Genomic DNA, 15,269 nt, shown 5'->3' with positions numbered 1-15,269 from the left:
CATGCATCGAAATGACTGCGAAGGCTGTATGTGTGCGAACTCCACTTTCCCACGCAGGTCTGGTCATTTTGGCCTACGTCACTTGTTCCTTCAACCGCAGCTTGAATGAGATGATTGTTCATGTCCTAGTTTCTCTGAGTCACAAGGACAGCCACTGATGAAAATTATACCGAGGTTGGGAAAAGATTTTCAATCTAATTCTGACCGTCGATCATGTTATTCAATCTACAAAGTTGCCTATTATTTTCTTTGTGATTGATATGTTGAGGAGTTTTTCAGAAAAGTGTCAAATGTGACGATTTATGAAACTAATAGAAATGTGCCTGTCATTTCTGTCTCAATAGCTGGAACCTACTGTGGCCAGCGTATGCATCCGAAATGACCGCGAAGACTGTATTTGTGCGAAATCCCCATCTGCCCACGCAGGTCTGGTGATTTTGGCCTACGTCACTTGTTCCTTCAACAGCAGCTTCAATGAGATGATTGTTCATGTCCTAGTTTCTCTGAGTCACAAGGACAGCCACTGATGAAAATGATGCATACTGAAATGACCACCACCAGAAACTATTAGTGACATTTTTACAACAAGGTATTTATGGATATCTAATCGGAGGCTTGGTAAATATTTTCAATCCAATTCTGACCCGTCTATCATTTTAATCAATCTACAAGGTTTCCTATTATTTTGTTTATGATTGAGACTTTGAGAAGTAGCACATTCTTGTCAGCCCACAGACAGCATTTGAACTTGAATAACAGAATACAACACAACTATAACAGACATATATTCCAGAAAGGATTAATTATTGTTGTGTGATACAGTATAATAAAAAGAAGAAAAATGATATTTATTTAACAAAACCCATTGAAATGCTTAGATACATGTATTCGGCTACAACTCATGGTAGCACTTTCCACATAAATCAGGCTACCCGTCCAATACAATCTGGTCCCTTTGAGGCACATGCCAGGCCTATGACAAGTACATCAATATTTGTATGCTCAATATTAGCAGCAAAATTCTTACTACCGTTAACTGAATATCTACGATAATGCCTTCACCACACAGCAAATGATTTATAAAGGGAAATAACCACCCACCCATTTCTTTTTATCAGTATTTTCCAGGAATGGTGAGGCATTTATCATTTCAGAATCATTTCATGTTACACCAAGATAATATTTCTTTTGATCATACAACGATATGAAGCAGGATTCAAAGTATAGCATTGATGCCAACAATGTGACGACAATGCACTCCTTAACACAAAAGGAGAGACCCAAAGAAAAGTAGAAGGAGACAACCTGGACATTACATTAAACAACATGACTTAGAATCTCCTTCCACTAGTAAATCTAATAAGTTAATTTCAAAATGTTATTTGTGTTTTTTATCAAATTAATTCTTATTTTAGTAACCAAGTCAATATTTTACATAGAGTGACAACATAACTGGCATTTACAGATTTTTTATAGTGTGATAGCCATTAGTCTATTGTCACCATATTGCTTTTCGAGAAAATTTCAAAAATACAGCATATACACGTAGTACCTGACAATTGGTATACAATCCCACCAAAAGACATATAAACCTTCACATTTAACATCAATATTCATGAGAACATCCACTAGCCCCAACATGTTCCTCTAATATGGAACCTCCTTCAGGGGGATATGTACACTTTGCAGGGTGACGACTGGGATGTTGCTGGCAAAAAACAACTTGTGGTGAGTCATAAACTAGAAACATTACACATTTACAAAAAACATTCCAGTGCTACTGGTTCTCAAATTTCATTTACCTTATTTCTTAAAGAATAAATAGGAGATTGTATTAGTCCTGTAACAAATACATATTTATATATGCATATATCTGTATAATCAACTTCACTCAATGTAACTGATGAGCGACCATAACACTAAGAGGCTTTTAGTACAGTACCTTATTTTACGATTAGGGATAGTGCCTAAAATGTATCCGCATTATATGGAATCATTGTTGTCGTAATCCCGCTGAAGAAAATAACAAAAAAGAGTGATCTAAAAAAAAGAAAAAATGACTCACCCATAATTCACTTAACAAAATGTAAACTGTAATCAGCAATCAAGCAATCAAGTTCTGGATCTGATTACTTAATTATAATCTTTAATTCTCAAAATGTTCTTATCTACTTAGCATGAATGTCTTTGTTATAGTATATCTCCTCTCCAACACATAGCTCCACACACTCTCCAGTCCCCACCCTACCTGAGACGGGATGATATGATCCCCACTGTTTCCTCCCCTAGTACCTTCTAGATCTCTTGCTGACGAACTGCATGCTCCTCCCCTCCCCTGTTGTTACCTCTGCACACCCTTGTTCCTCTGTTTCCTTCAGCATGTCCTTCCCCCTATGATTGTAAAGAACTCTGTTTCTACCTACGTATGGGCTCAATAAATACACATTCGAATAATAAAATATAAATTAACAACAGAAAAGTTTCCCAAACATACATTTTATGAGAGACCGAACTGTAATGGTCAAAGCGGCATTTATCATGATGGAAGACATTATCAACAGAGTCTTTTTTCTCTGTTTATACAAACAACAGAGGTGTCAGCCATATTATAATGATTTGGGAGCAGGGCGGTGTATACAAGTACTTTAAGAATTAATTATTATGTTGAAAAATGTGTCATGATACAATGTCTTATCAGAATAGCCTTGTATTTAGATGCCTAGTAGTATTGTCTCAATGTCAGTCACAGAAAACGTTTTAAGAGAAAGGATATCTGATGAAAGGCGATTGTAAAGAATGTACCCAGTGACGAAAATGAATCAACATTCATAACAGTAAATCTTGGACATTCATATAATGAGTAGCCAATTAACAATCCCATTTCTTAAAGGAAATGCCCAATTCATGAAAGCATGAGAGAGTCAATGACAAACATGAACAGTAACAGTGACTACGACGCAAGATCCCGTATGATTGCAATGTTTACTATCATAAAAAGCAAATGGCTCTAAACATGTTTTGTTATAAGGTATGCCAGTTTTATGTTGTTCTAAGGAAACACTAAAATCTTAATTTTGACTTACCAAGTGGTAACTGATTTTGAAAATCAAGCGCTGTTCCCACTTATGAAGTCATTGGGAGGCATCATTGCACTTAACACGATTAGTATGGTCCACTGTAGAATATTCTCATCATGTCTGTGTCCTGGGAAGTGAGTTACCAAAGGTGATTGAATGTTCCCTGTCCAAATCCAGCATCTATGTCCTCATATACAAGTTTTCATTTCATTTTGGATGTCCACCTGCCAAAAGAAAACTCATCTAACAGAACATTGAAACTGCTTCCATCTAAACCTATCTCTCAGAATGTTGGGCCAGCGGAAGCAGCCGTGGTGAGCGTGCAAGTAGAGTGAGCGTGCTCTAGTTCACAGTGTGGTTTGCTGGCAGGGTCTCCCTGTTATCTCTCTGGCCTTTGGCGTCCATGTGGAGGGCCAGTGCAGCGTTTCTCCCTCAGTGTCTAAGGGCTGGCTGATTGTTGCCCCTGCCCTGTGCTTCTTTGACTGCGCTAGTGTCACACTCTGAGGTGGTTTGGTTGGAGGGAATGCAGAAGCAGAGCTTGGAGTACAGACAGCACGGTGAGCCAGCCCACAGATACTTATATGTCCAGGCAAGTAGCATGTCGCATTGGAACTACCCAAGTACTGTTTAGTTGCTTGGTATGACTGCAAAGGGCATAATAGATTTTGTCATGTTATGTCATGTGGCTGAGGCATTTCTGTTCTGCTACTATTGCCAAATGAATTTGCCAAGTGTATTCTTCATGCCAATATTTGTGCTGGCTTGTCAAATAGCAATATAATTCAGAAAAGAGACAAACAAGGCCCACTACATGATCACACCAAACAAGGTTGACTTCTGCATGCTCACCGGCCCCTGTAAGAGTGAAAGTGGGAGAGGATGCGTGTAATACGAACTATACAGAAATTAAGTCTTATACTCATCCCAAGATCACTGACTATAGGCAGGAACGAGTTACTCTAGCAGTCTTTGGGATTTGGGGGAAGATAAACAGCCTTTCCTAGCTCCTATTACCCTATCTTCACCCTCACCATCAAGAGTAAGTTAGCTTTTCTGAAGTATTGGAGAGGAGTGCAAGAAGAATACAGAGGCTTAGAAAAATAAGAGAGGCTGACAGGGAGGATGGTGGAAAGGTTACAGAAGAGAAAGACCTGAGAGGGAACAATGGAGTGCAAAATGTTGGAGGGAGCTCCATTTCCCACAACCCACCTTCAGCGTTGAACCCTGTAAACTGTGCATGCACAATAGTATCTCACAAGCAGCTTTTGATTCCATCTCCAGATCTTGGATTGATCAAACATTCGAGGAAAACAAACATGAAGCCGGCAAATTATGGCGAAGTAGTTTTCAGGTTGGTGGAAGAAATGGGTGACTCAATAGTATGAAGTAATAGAGCAGGAGTCACAGATATCATAACATTAACAGAGAACATACCATTGCCTTTAACGAGGGTGGCTGGAAGTGCCTTAAAACAGACCACCTGTGTAATGATACATCATCAGAGATTAATGGCCCCAAATGGAAAGCCTCCTTTGATTGGCAACTGATAAGGGAGTGTATCATAAGCAAACTCAGTCAGACAGACATTCTAAAGGAGTTCCAACAATGGCTTAGCTCACCTGAGTTGGGAGTGACTAAGGTTCTCTAGAGAACAGCGGTCAAACATTGCCATACCATCTCCTCGGAAGTCAGATGCAAAAATGTGGTGAGAGGAGGAATCAGAGATAAAAGGCAGGGTGAGCACACTCCTCCATATCCATCCCTCTCACTAGAAACATCACTGTTATGGCAGGTAATTAATGTGGATCTGCCCAGCCTCTCTCATGTCTAGCCAGAACTGCTAAATTGAAACAAAGAACTTTCATGCCAAATTATCTCCTGTTAGGAAAGTTTCAAATGCCGGTGATCACAGATAGCAAATTAATTGGACTAATTGAGGAAAGGAGGAACATCATTATCAACCAATGTGGGCAAGCCAGTGAGAAACGAACCAAGAGATGATCTATGAAAAAAAGCTCTTACTTGGTTAAACCATGAAGTGGGGCCTGGATGCATAGTAACGCGTGACTTGAAGGTTTTCTATAGGTCACAGATTGATGAACTCCCATTCCTTTGTTCCCGGCAGGCGTGCATGGCCAATGAGGAGGCTCGAAACGGGTCCATCCCCGCTCCAAGCCTCCACATGGCTTTAGGTTGCCATCCTCCCCTGCCGGAGATTCAGGTATTTTTTTTTTCCTTTGCCTCCCCTGCATACAATTCCCTCCCCACCCTCCCAAGCCCACTTACCTTCTTATTTCTCCTTTTTCGGGAGCGATGGCGCCTCTGCTCCCGATGTCCGTCATGGAAAGGGAAAGCGTACTCTGAAATGTTTCGGAACAGGAAAAATGCTATTAGTACCCCGGTCTTGCAGGGGCCTATAACTATGGGCCCCAGGCCATTACCTGACTCTGTAATGCCCCCACGTCTCAGGGCGTATTGCTTAATTAGTGCTCCTTTTAGCAGTAATGTGACCAGTGTTAGAATCATTTAGAAGGTAGGAACAGACAAATGAGTCTTACTGGGACGATCTCTTTGGTTTGGTTTGTAACCCTTGCAATGTATATGGACTGAGCACTGGTATGTTTAATTAAGCATGTCAGTAGCATTTTCTAATTTTAGTAATTGGTTGTTTTTGCCTGTTATCAATCAGTTTTCTTAACAAGCTGCTGTCTTGAATTTCATATACTTTGTAGCTTTCATGCCCTAGCTGGAGGGTGGACACAGCCTTTAACGGCCCGCCAGCCTGAGATAAGGCAGGCCCGACCGAAGCGAGGGCTTCAGCTCCAAGCTGTGGATCATTAAATTCTGGGGCCACCCAAGAGGCAGGGAATGAAAGCCATTCTCACTCCGGGGATCGTCTGGGGTGCGAATGGCTTTCACAATTTTGTGTTGGGAGATCTGCGCTGCTTGCGCAACTGACCTCCCGATGTAAAATTTAAAATTTAAAAAGGAAGGGAGGAGCTTGGGACCAGAGCGAAATGCTCTCGTCCCACAGCTAAGTGGAGGGGTTGGGTAGGGGAAGCAGGACATTTTAGGGTGGGGAAAACAGGGAGAGGCTTCCTGTTGCCTTCCAAAACGAGAAAAATAAAAAAACAAAAAAACAAAAACCACACCCAGGGAAGGGCCTCGGGTGGCTGGGACAGCGGACAGTGGACAGTGATTGTTTAATCTCGCCCATTGTTCCAGCCACCTGATTGGCTGCGCACCCTTTGCTGGGTGCGAATGATAAACATGCAGGGATCACTTTCCAGTGCCAAAGCTTTTGTCAGTGTAACTTTGTCTGTCCCTACACTTTAATGAAATGCCACTAGGTCCATAACATTGCTTGTGTCCCTCATCTGTGGCATTTATGCAAGTATTCCATGTTACACAATACTTCAGCCACTTGGCTTAGTCTCCTCAATGTCCATCCAAGAGGCGCATACACATGCAATGGCTAATCATTGAATAGAAATGGATGCCTCATTCATAAACAATCAAACTGTATAAGTGCTTAAGGATCACATTGGCAAAATTAAAAATGAGGGGCACATTTTTCCAGGTCAGGAATTGCCATTTTACAGACGTTGCGATGATATGAAGTTGGGACTGGTTCTGTTCTGAGAGGGAAAGAGGAAAACGGAGTTTGTTAAAGGATTTGGGGTACATTTCGGGGGTAGATGTGTGGGTTTCCTTCTGCACCGGGGCATTTAAGGTCCTGTTGGTGAGAAGGCTCTGAAATCATTCTTTATTAGAAGAATATTTGCTCTCAGGGATGACGCGCTGAGCTAAATAAAAAATTAAAAATCTATACTGCGCCATAAATGTCTACTTGATGTTGCCAATGCATTCAATGTAGAGTGGTGGAATCAGGGTGTGCTCTACTCTTACATAATTTCCTAAGCCCAGTGTTTCATATTGTCCCTTTGATGAAACTGCATTTTTTGTCCAAAAATGTAAATTTTTCAAATCTGGAAAGGGTAAAGAATGCTTTATTAGAGGTGTCGTCCATGTCTGTGAAGGCCTTCAAGAAATAGATTGGTTTAGCCTAAGAGATGGAAAGTGGGCATGGATATGGATTATTGACCTGTGATGGCCATGGTCCGATCTTGTAAACTATGGCCTTAGGGCAGAGAGCCCTAAGCAATTATAGTTGGGAAAGAGGATGAACCCCCGTGTAGGCCTCCCAGACAGATGATTGCCCTTCCAAGAGGCATTCAGCCGGAAAAGGAAGGACTCACAAGGGGCAACCAGAGACACCCAGCAACCACCTAGAGACCTCAGAGAGTTTCCTGTGATCTAGAAATGCTTTAATCACCCAATTGATCTATCAGTGGGGCAGTGATGTATAGGCTAATGAAAATACACTGATGGAGTTTACATCATAAAGGACATCTTTCTACACAAAGAGGAGCACCAGGAACAATGCACAATGTCCATTCCTTTTTCCTCTGAACTAGATTTTGTGTGTCTTATTCTTTTCTGAATTGTGGTGCAACCCACCACATCCATTGTATTTATAATAATAATAATAATAATAATATCTTTAATGTGATTTAGTTTAGAAAATAAACTTTACACATATACATCAGCATATAAAAAAGACATAAAATCAGACAAAATTCATTCATTGGCAAAATACACTTATTACAAAAAAATCAAATCATTTATCATCCTACATTACTAAAATACTGTTCAATCGATTCCTGGCATTAATGATCGTATGCCAATATCTTAACCGAATGATCCTAGTATATCAAGTTGCGTATTAGACCTCATTCCTCATACTCATGCCAGCCATTCATACCAATATAATACAACTTACGCTGGCCTCGGCTAATACATCATGTCTGACCTCACAAGAAAATGCCCAGTTTGGTTTCCACTTTCAACCAAATATTGTAAATTGCAGTTAACAGACTCATGCTTTCAGTGTTGACACAATGGTTCCAAAAGGACCTCTCCTTGATCGTATCATTCTTATGTGCATACATTCCCAAATTATATTCTATTACATCTCTCATTTCATAGCATTCGTTGAGGACATGTTTGGCAGTCTCCAGGATATCCCTATTCTTACTAAGGCAACAAAATTGCAGTTATTTAGGAGTTTTATCTAATACCCATGTGATCACCTTAGTGGGGAGATGTTCTAGTCTTAATAAAAGAATAAAACGTCTTAATCTATTTGAGGGACATAGCATCAAGTATTGTTGTGGCTTCTTAAACGTATATAGTCTGGATTGCACAAAATTATATGATTTAAATTTGCGGAGGTGCTCATAATTCTCCAACCAATCCCATAATTCTACTCGTCTTCCTAACGCGACCTGCTTTTTCTCCGTGAAGGGACCTACCCGATGTGTCCAACAAACATCCCCCAGGAATTGTTCCATTTGATTTACCCATTGGCATGTGGAGCTTTCTTTATTAAATTCTTGAGCAACTGCCCTAATAAGGCATTACCTGCTCCATTCACCATTTTTAGATACAATCCTGCTCTCTTTTTCAAAACCAATGCTTTCAACGATATCAGCCCAAGTTCAAGTCTTAAGAGAGCCATTGGGATACATGTCGGGAGACCCAATACCCTGCGCCAATATTTTCCCTCAATTAGCTGCAACCAGTTTAGCTCCATCTGTATGCGTACTTACAATCCATACACCATCGTAGGGGACAAAACTTGGATGTATAAATGTCGTGATCCCCATAGCGGTATAGACCCCTGACTTATTGTAAAACTTTTAAAGAGGGCTGTGATTTGGGCTGCTCTTATAATATGGTTACGCTTACATATGAGGTAATTACCTGAAGGTTTAAACTCAATCCCGAGATATCTATAAACAGGAACATATGTGATTTCGATGTTGTCAATATAGAGCTTAACACAATATAGAGCTTAACACGTGTAGTTCTTTTATTTGTATATCTTATCACGTGAGTTTTTTCTATATTGACAATAAGGCCATTTCTTTCAGAGTAGTCCCAGAGGGCCCGAGCCGATCGGCGTAACCCACTTATAGTGTGATCAAATACTACTAGGTCGTCAGACAAGGATCTTTACCAATCTTCGGAGGACAGTTACTAGCCAAGGCTATTACCTGTGGTATATCGTGTACATATAAATTGTACACAACAGGGGCAGTAACGCACCCCTGTTTAACTCCTCTATTTTGCGAGACCTCTTCTGTCATGTGACCTTGCAGATCTAATTTTAATCTCACCTTGGTGTTCTGATGTAATAACCTAAGACAGTATAAAAGGTCAACTGGGCAGCCTAACATTTCCAACTTCTTCCACAATCTCTCTCTTGGAATAGAATCAAATGCTGCCTTAAAGTTGACGTAGAGCGCGTGCAGGGGGGGTTGCCCACTCTGCCGCGCCCTACTTCGCATTATATCCATAACCAAAAGGTTATGAGAAGTGGAATAGCCTTGTCTAAATCCACATTGAAACTTGCATAGTATATTCGCTTTGTCCACCCATTCTTGCAATTTATTCAATATTAACTAAGCAAATAGTTTGCCTGTAGTGTCAAGCATAGATAGCAACCTATAGTTATTAGGATCCATACGAGTCCCCTTTTAAAAATCAGGATTAAAATTTCTGTTTGCCAAGAGCTCGGAACTTTACCTTCACTCAAAATCTTCTTAAATAGGATGTTGAGTAGACTGGCCCAAAAATCGGGATGATTCTTAATTACAATGTTTGCCAGGCCATTGGGACCTGGGGCTCTAGACGATTTCAATAATTTGATCTCTGCCAAAATAGAGTTATATGAGATGTCAATTGTAGAGTCGGGTGGAACTTCGCTTAACTGCATCGTTTCCTCAGAATCAATAAACTTCATTACGATTTTCCAAAAACCTAATCAACTCAGCACTAACAATGGGGTTAACTGTTTGTTTTATCTTGTTCCCCCTGGCTTCATTCAATAATGCCCAGATGTTAGACATTTTCCTCGAGCAAATAGTCTGGACTAGTCTTTGCCAATTTTTATTACGATCAGCGCTTCTCTTGGCATTAATATTAGCCCTATATCTATTCTTTAGTCTCTTGATAATCAGACTATTGTATTTATTGCACTAATGGTTGTGTGAGCCTATTTTATCCTACCACTTTAATGCTGCGAGAGTATATGCAAGATCCTAGTTGTGTGTCCACGTTCAAGATGGGTGCTGTCATTTTGCAAGTAGTGTTGCACAAACCAGGGCAACACGCAAGACTTTACCTAGGCCCAGATGCAAGACAGAGATGTGGCAAAATAGATCCAATTGTGTGGCCTAACAGTTCACCAATACCTTTGCACAAGAGGGAGGTCCTTGAAGGTTCATGGAAAACAAACAGCAAAGTGTGCACCAATCTAAATGAAAAGAGGATTTAAAAAACATCCTTTCTACCTCTATTATAATATCCTTCAAAAGATAAATACATTACATTTGTTTGAAATTAGTGGTGAAAGGTGTGTGTGTGTGGCAATCTAAAATCTTGGAAAATTTGAATTCGATCTAGTGGCAGATTTGTTCTTGCAAGATCTCAACTGCAAGCAAAAGCCCCCACTGTCTCTGTTGGTATGAAAACATGGAGTAAATGCTGCCAATGTTGACAAGAACATACGTTGCAAAAGCCATCAGCGGTATTAAAAACATTTCTGGTATGTCGGTGAGATGACATTTATTTTCAGTTAGGTGGAAAACAAATGTTATTTATTTGTCATTTCGTTTTGTTTTATAAGGTGCCATCAGCAAATTTTGCTTCTTGTGCTCCAAAATGTATTGGGTTAGGGGGATGTGGGATAGGGTAAAGACAGAGACAAACTAAGGAAATAAAAAGTTGTTCACATTACCTGGAACATACAGATCAGTGTCAGTGCAATGGAAGGAGAGAAGGAAGAAGAGCTGCAAAGCTAAGAGGACTATCGTCAAAAGTACACAATATGGGACAAAAAAGAACACTAAAAAGGGGGAGGAAGTGGGTGCAATTTCAGTAACATCTAGGATCCAGAAGGTGGTAAAAACTCAATTTATCAATGTCTCACAGGATTCTGCAAGATGGTTATCAACCAGGCAGGAATCACATGGTGACTCTCTTGAAAGATCAGTCTGAAAAGTAGCTATAAGATGGCAAACTGGCTGCCCTTTGCTCTTTAAATTCTAAGAGTTTGGGGCAGTCATGGGAGTAACTTTGGCCAAAGAGATGAGTTATTAACATGTTTCAAAAGCTCAGATGGTTTGCCTCCTCAGTCTGGATGTCAATCATGAGACTGTTCCTGAGGGAGGCCCCACCTGATCACCTATGATTGTAAAGTGTGCTGTTGCTTCCTGAAGCTAGATCTGGAAGAAGAAGAAGAAGAAGAAGAAGAAGAAGAAGAAGAAGAAGAAGAAGAAGAAGAAGAAGAAGAAGAAGAAGAAGAAGAAGAAGAAGAAGAAGAAGAAGAAGAAGAAGAAGAAGAAGAAGAAGAAGAAGAAGGAGAAGGAGAAGGAGAGGCAGTAACAGTAATTCAGTTTGGCGGAGTATGGGTTTACCACCCAGATACCACCAAACTCAGTATGAGGCACATAGAGATTTCTGTCTATATGTAAATGCAAAACTGTAAAAAAGGAAGACAGGGAGTCAAGTTCTATGGACTTTCTAGTACTGTAGTATTCTATCATTCTCCACGCCCTGATATACACGTTGCCTATTTTATCACTCACCATATGGTGATGATCTTAGCATTAAGTTCAAGTAACTGCTTACAAATGATTATAATGTATTTTCTTCATATAGATTTTGGAATATGAATGACAACAGATGTAAGGGATGTATACATTCTCTAGGTAATCTCAATACATCTCAATTAATTAAGGTCCATACACCTAAACTAGGACATTTATTACATGGCATAATTTACTTTGACAGAAACCTGACTATAATAACATATAACCACTCCATAGAACCTTCTATTAAAGCCAACACCCTGATCACAACTTGTCATATGCTCATTTCATATGCAATTGCTATCACAATTATGTTGCACAATATAATGGACATTTGTAATATTGAATATCGAATCTAATCCTGAAGCACTTAGAGGACTATGGTAATTTTGGGCATATTGAAATTCATATCATTATCATATCACATCACATGACAATGTGGATTTCATTCATTTTGTACAATTGATCGAAAACTTTATCATTTGATATTTTTTTTGTAGACATTATTTGAATAAAGCCCCTGATGAAGACAGTGGAAATCTCGAAACATGTTGGGCAATAGGAATAGAATGTTTTTAAAAGAAAACTTCAAGGTGTCATTTTGAATATTTATGGTGCTAGATTAAGAAATACTACAACCTATGTAAAGACTGTGACAGCTGCCCATTTATTGGGACAGCTAATTCTATAGAGAAGTTTGGCTTGGTTACTGAACCCCAGACAGTGTGCAGGGGATGCAAGTTCCCCCAATTTGGGAACTTTATCCATTTGTCACAACCTGTGAGTGGTCAGCAATCTAACCCAAAATGTTGACAACTAAAAAATAAAATGCCCAGAGCTCTGCCACCACTCTTAATACCACTTGAGTCAATGTGTTCAAGAAATCTGCACCTTTAAGAGTTTTTAAGACCAAATCTAAGTGACATAAACCACAACCCTGGCATAAGTTATTATCTGAGAAACAAAAACCTCTGCAAATGGAAAGACTTTGGGCATCATTACGATTTTGGCAGTAATTCAGTGGTAAATCCACTAAATTACCAACACACTCAATTTCGGTTACTGCAACTGGGTCCCATGGATTTACCACAAGATTACAAGTGGTGGTATGGCAGTGTTAATAGGTCTCGATGAGGATTTTGGTGACAATTCTGTGGATTTCACCGATTTCCAAAGATAAGGTAAAGCTACTTTAGTGAAAAATCCTCCATCTTACCCCCAAATCTGTATTACGGTGGTGCGGTAAAATGGAGGTAATTCAATTACCACCATATTACCTCACATTTTACCTGCACTGGCGTACATAGGCCCTTTGACTTAAATCTAAATTATCCCAAACAAATTATTACTTAAATATTAGTTACATTGTAAATAAATATATGTATAAAACTCAAATCAAGTTATGATCTCACAGAATGTATCCAAAGCACTGTTTATATTTCTCCAGTAGCACTCCAAGCCTTTGGCACTGTACAATTACAAACACCATCATTACAACAATATGGTGATGTGGGATGTATTGACCCACTCCGTTATGCTATGCGGCATCACCCTGCAGGTTATGGGGAAAGAAACACAATGGCGTCAAAACCCTTGTGCGCGCCAAAAACCTACAAAAACCTACCAAAACCGTGTGCTTCAGCACACAAAAAGAGGGATGCACAACCTGTCACCCATGGTGCATGTGCGGTGGAATAGAGCACGCCCTGCAGAAATGAGCCAGTGGGTCCCATGATGAGCAAACAGAGTGCAGAGGGAGAAGCAGCACTTTGCAAAAGGAACCCCTTTTGCCTACAACCGTCAGTTGCTTTGTTGCTAAAAACTCCAAAATGCCTATAACACAACACTTTTCAACATTTAAAATCTTGCGTGGTGCTAACATTCATGTATCAAATGAAGCATTGTGAAACATAGAAAGTCTGAAAACTGACAGCCTCTATGCCAAAATACCCTGGGCCACCTGAATGACAGCTGTCAGAGGAGAGTGATGAAACTTTAAAAGTGAGCTAGAATACAAAAGCGTGCTGGATTAGCAAACAGAAAAAGGATTGTTGCCAAAAAGGAATACAGATTTTAGTTCTATTTTTGATTCCACAGATTTTAAGGCCAAGAAAGAAATGTATTTGTAGGTGATGCAACAAGTGTGGCTTTTGCTAGGTTTAAAAGTTAATCAGCTTGGCTGCAAAAAACTAGAAAAGCAGGTTTTTCTCCTAGAAGGGGGGGCCTTCCTCTCAGCAGAAACTCACAGGGAGGTGTTAATTGCAGGTTAGAGAAGAATCTTCTCTACAGAAGGCAAAGGAACAATGACAAAGTTGCAGCCCAGGAAACTCCTGGCTGCCAGAAGCAAATTCCAAAGGAGCGGGCCACCACATGCTTCAAGGAGTGACAAATACTGTCCATTTGGTGTTAACAGGATATGTAATGGATATTTTTAAAAGGTGTATAACTTATTATCAAAAGGGGTGCAAAATCTGAAAATGGCACATTAATTAACCTAATTTTTAGCACTACCTTTGAAAACTTAGTACAACCGTGTAGTTTATTCTGAACAGGAATGGCAATAAATGTGGGTTTATGGGGTCTGTATTGCTGCTAGAATTGTGAAGCTTTATACACTCATTCCCATGTTAAAGACACACATTTGTGGAGAGTTGCTTAAAATTTGGAATTTGTGTTCACACTGAAAAGGACAAAATTATGTAGAAAGTTAAAACAAGATCCTACAGCTGTGAGATTTTGATGAAAGGGTGCTACATAAAATATGGCATCTTTGTGTGTACTTTGTATAAAAGTGATTAATATAGAAATGTGTGTTTAGTGTTAAATCCGATTTTGAGACCAGTGGCTAAAGGGAGGTCTCTGAGGGCTGTAAAGCAAATCATAATCATAAAATGTGGCATCAGCCGGCCTTGATCCAATCACCACAAATTCAAGGCGGAGATGAAGTGTTGACCTTATCCCAGCTCAAAGGGGCAAGTTTAGCTAAGCCGGCCCATACACCCCCTTTGTGATGTCATTTTAAGAGCATAAATAGAGACAGCTGACAGCACACACACAGATCCACTCACTCTCCTGACTGCTGGTGGAGCGCCCTGCTTCTGAAATCTACATCTTCCTTGTGCCAGTCTCCAGAAACTTGGAAAAGCAAAGGCCTATGCATAGCTGAACCATTCTCAGCTAGGCCTCAAATTCTAGAACAAACCCCAAAAGCCTAGTGGATGCATCATAATACATGCTGTTAATTCTTGCCCGCTAATTTGAAATATCCTCAGAACCAAGATAGGCAGATCCCATCCAGTCCTGTGCCATGCTGTGACTAGAGCGCCTTGCTGACCCTGTCCAGTCCGATGTGCCCAGCTATCAGTCCCTGATAGATCCGATTCAATGGTCCAGAATCCTGACGGTCCAGAATCTTAAATCTATTTCGATTTATGAGTATTAACAGGAAGCTAGAAACTGTTCATTCCCATGCATT

General features: G+C 40.0%; 1 protein-coding gene across 1 annotated transcript in view; it reads left to right on the top strand.

Annotated features, from left to right (window-relative positions):
* SCIN (scinderin) overlaps window positions 1–15,269 on the top strand; it is a 535,504-nt gene that overhangs the window by 326,213 nt on the left and 194,022 nt on the right. The window lies entirely within an intron of this gene.

This window comes from Ambystoma mexicanum, chromosome 2q, assembly GCF_040938575.1.
Source record: "Ambystoma mexicanum isolate Mex_15411 chromosome 2q, UKY_AmexF1_1, whole genome shotgun sequence".
In the NCBI taxonomy this organism is placed as follows: Eukaryota; Metazoa; Chordata; class Amphibia; order Caudata; family Ambystomatidae; genus Ambystoma; species Ambystoma mexicanum.
This window is presented reverse-complemented; position numbering and strand designations above follow the sequence as displayed.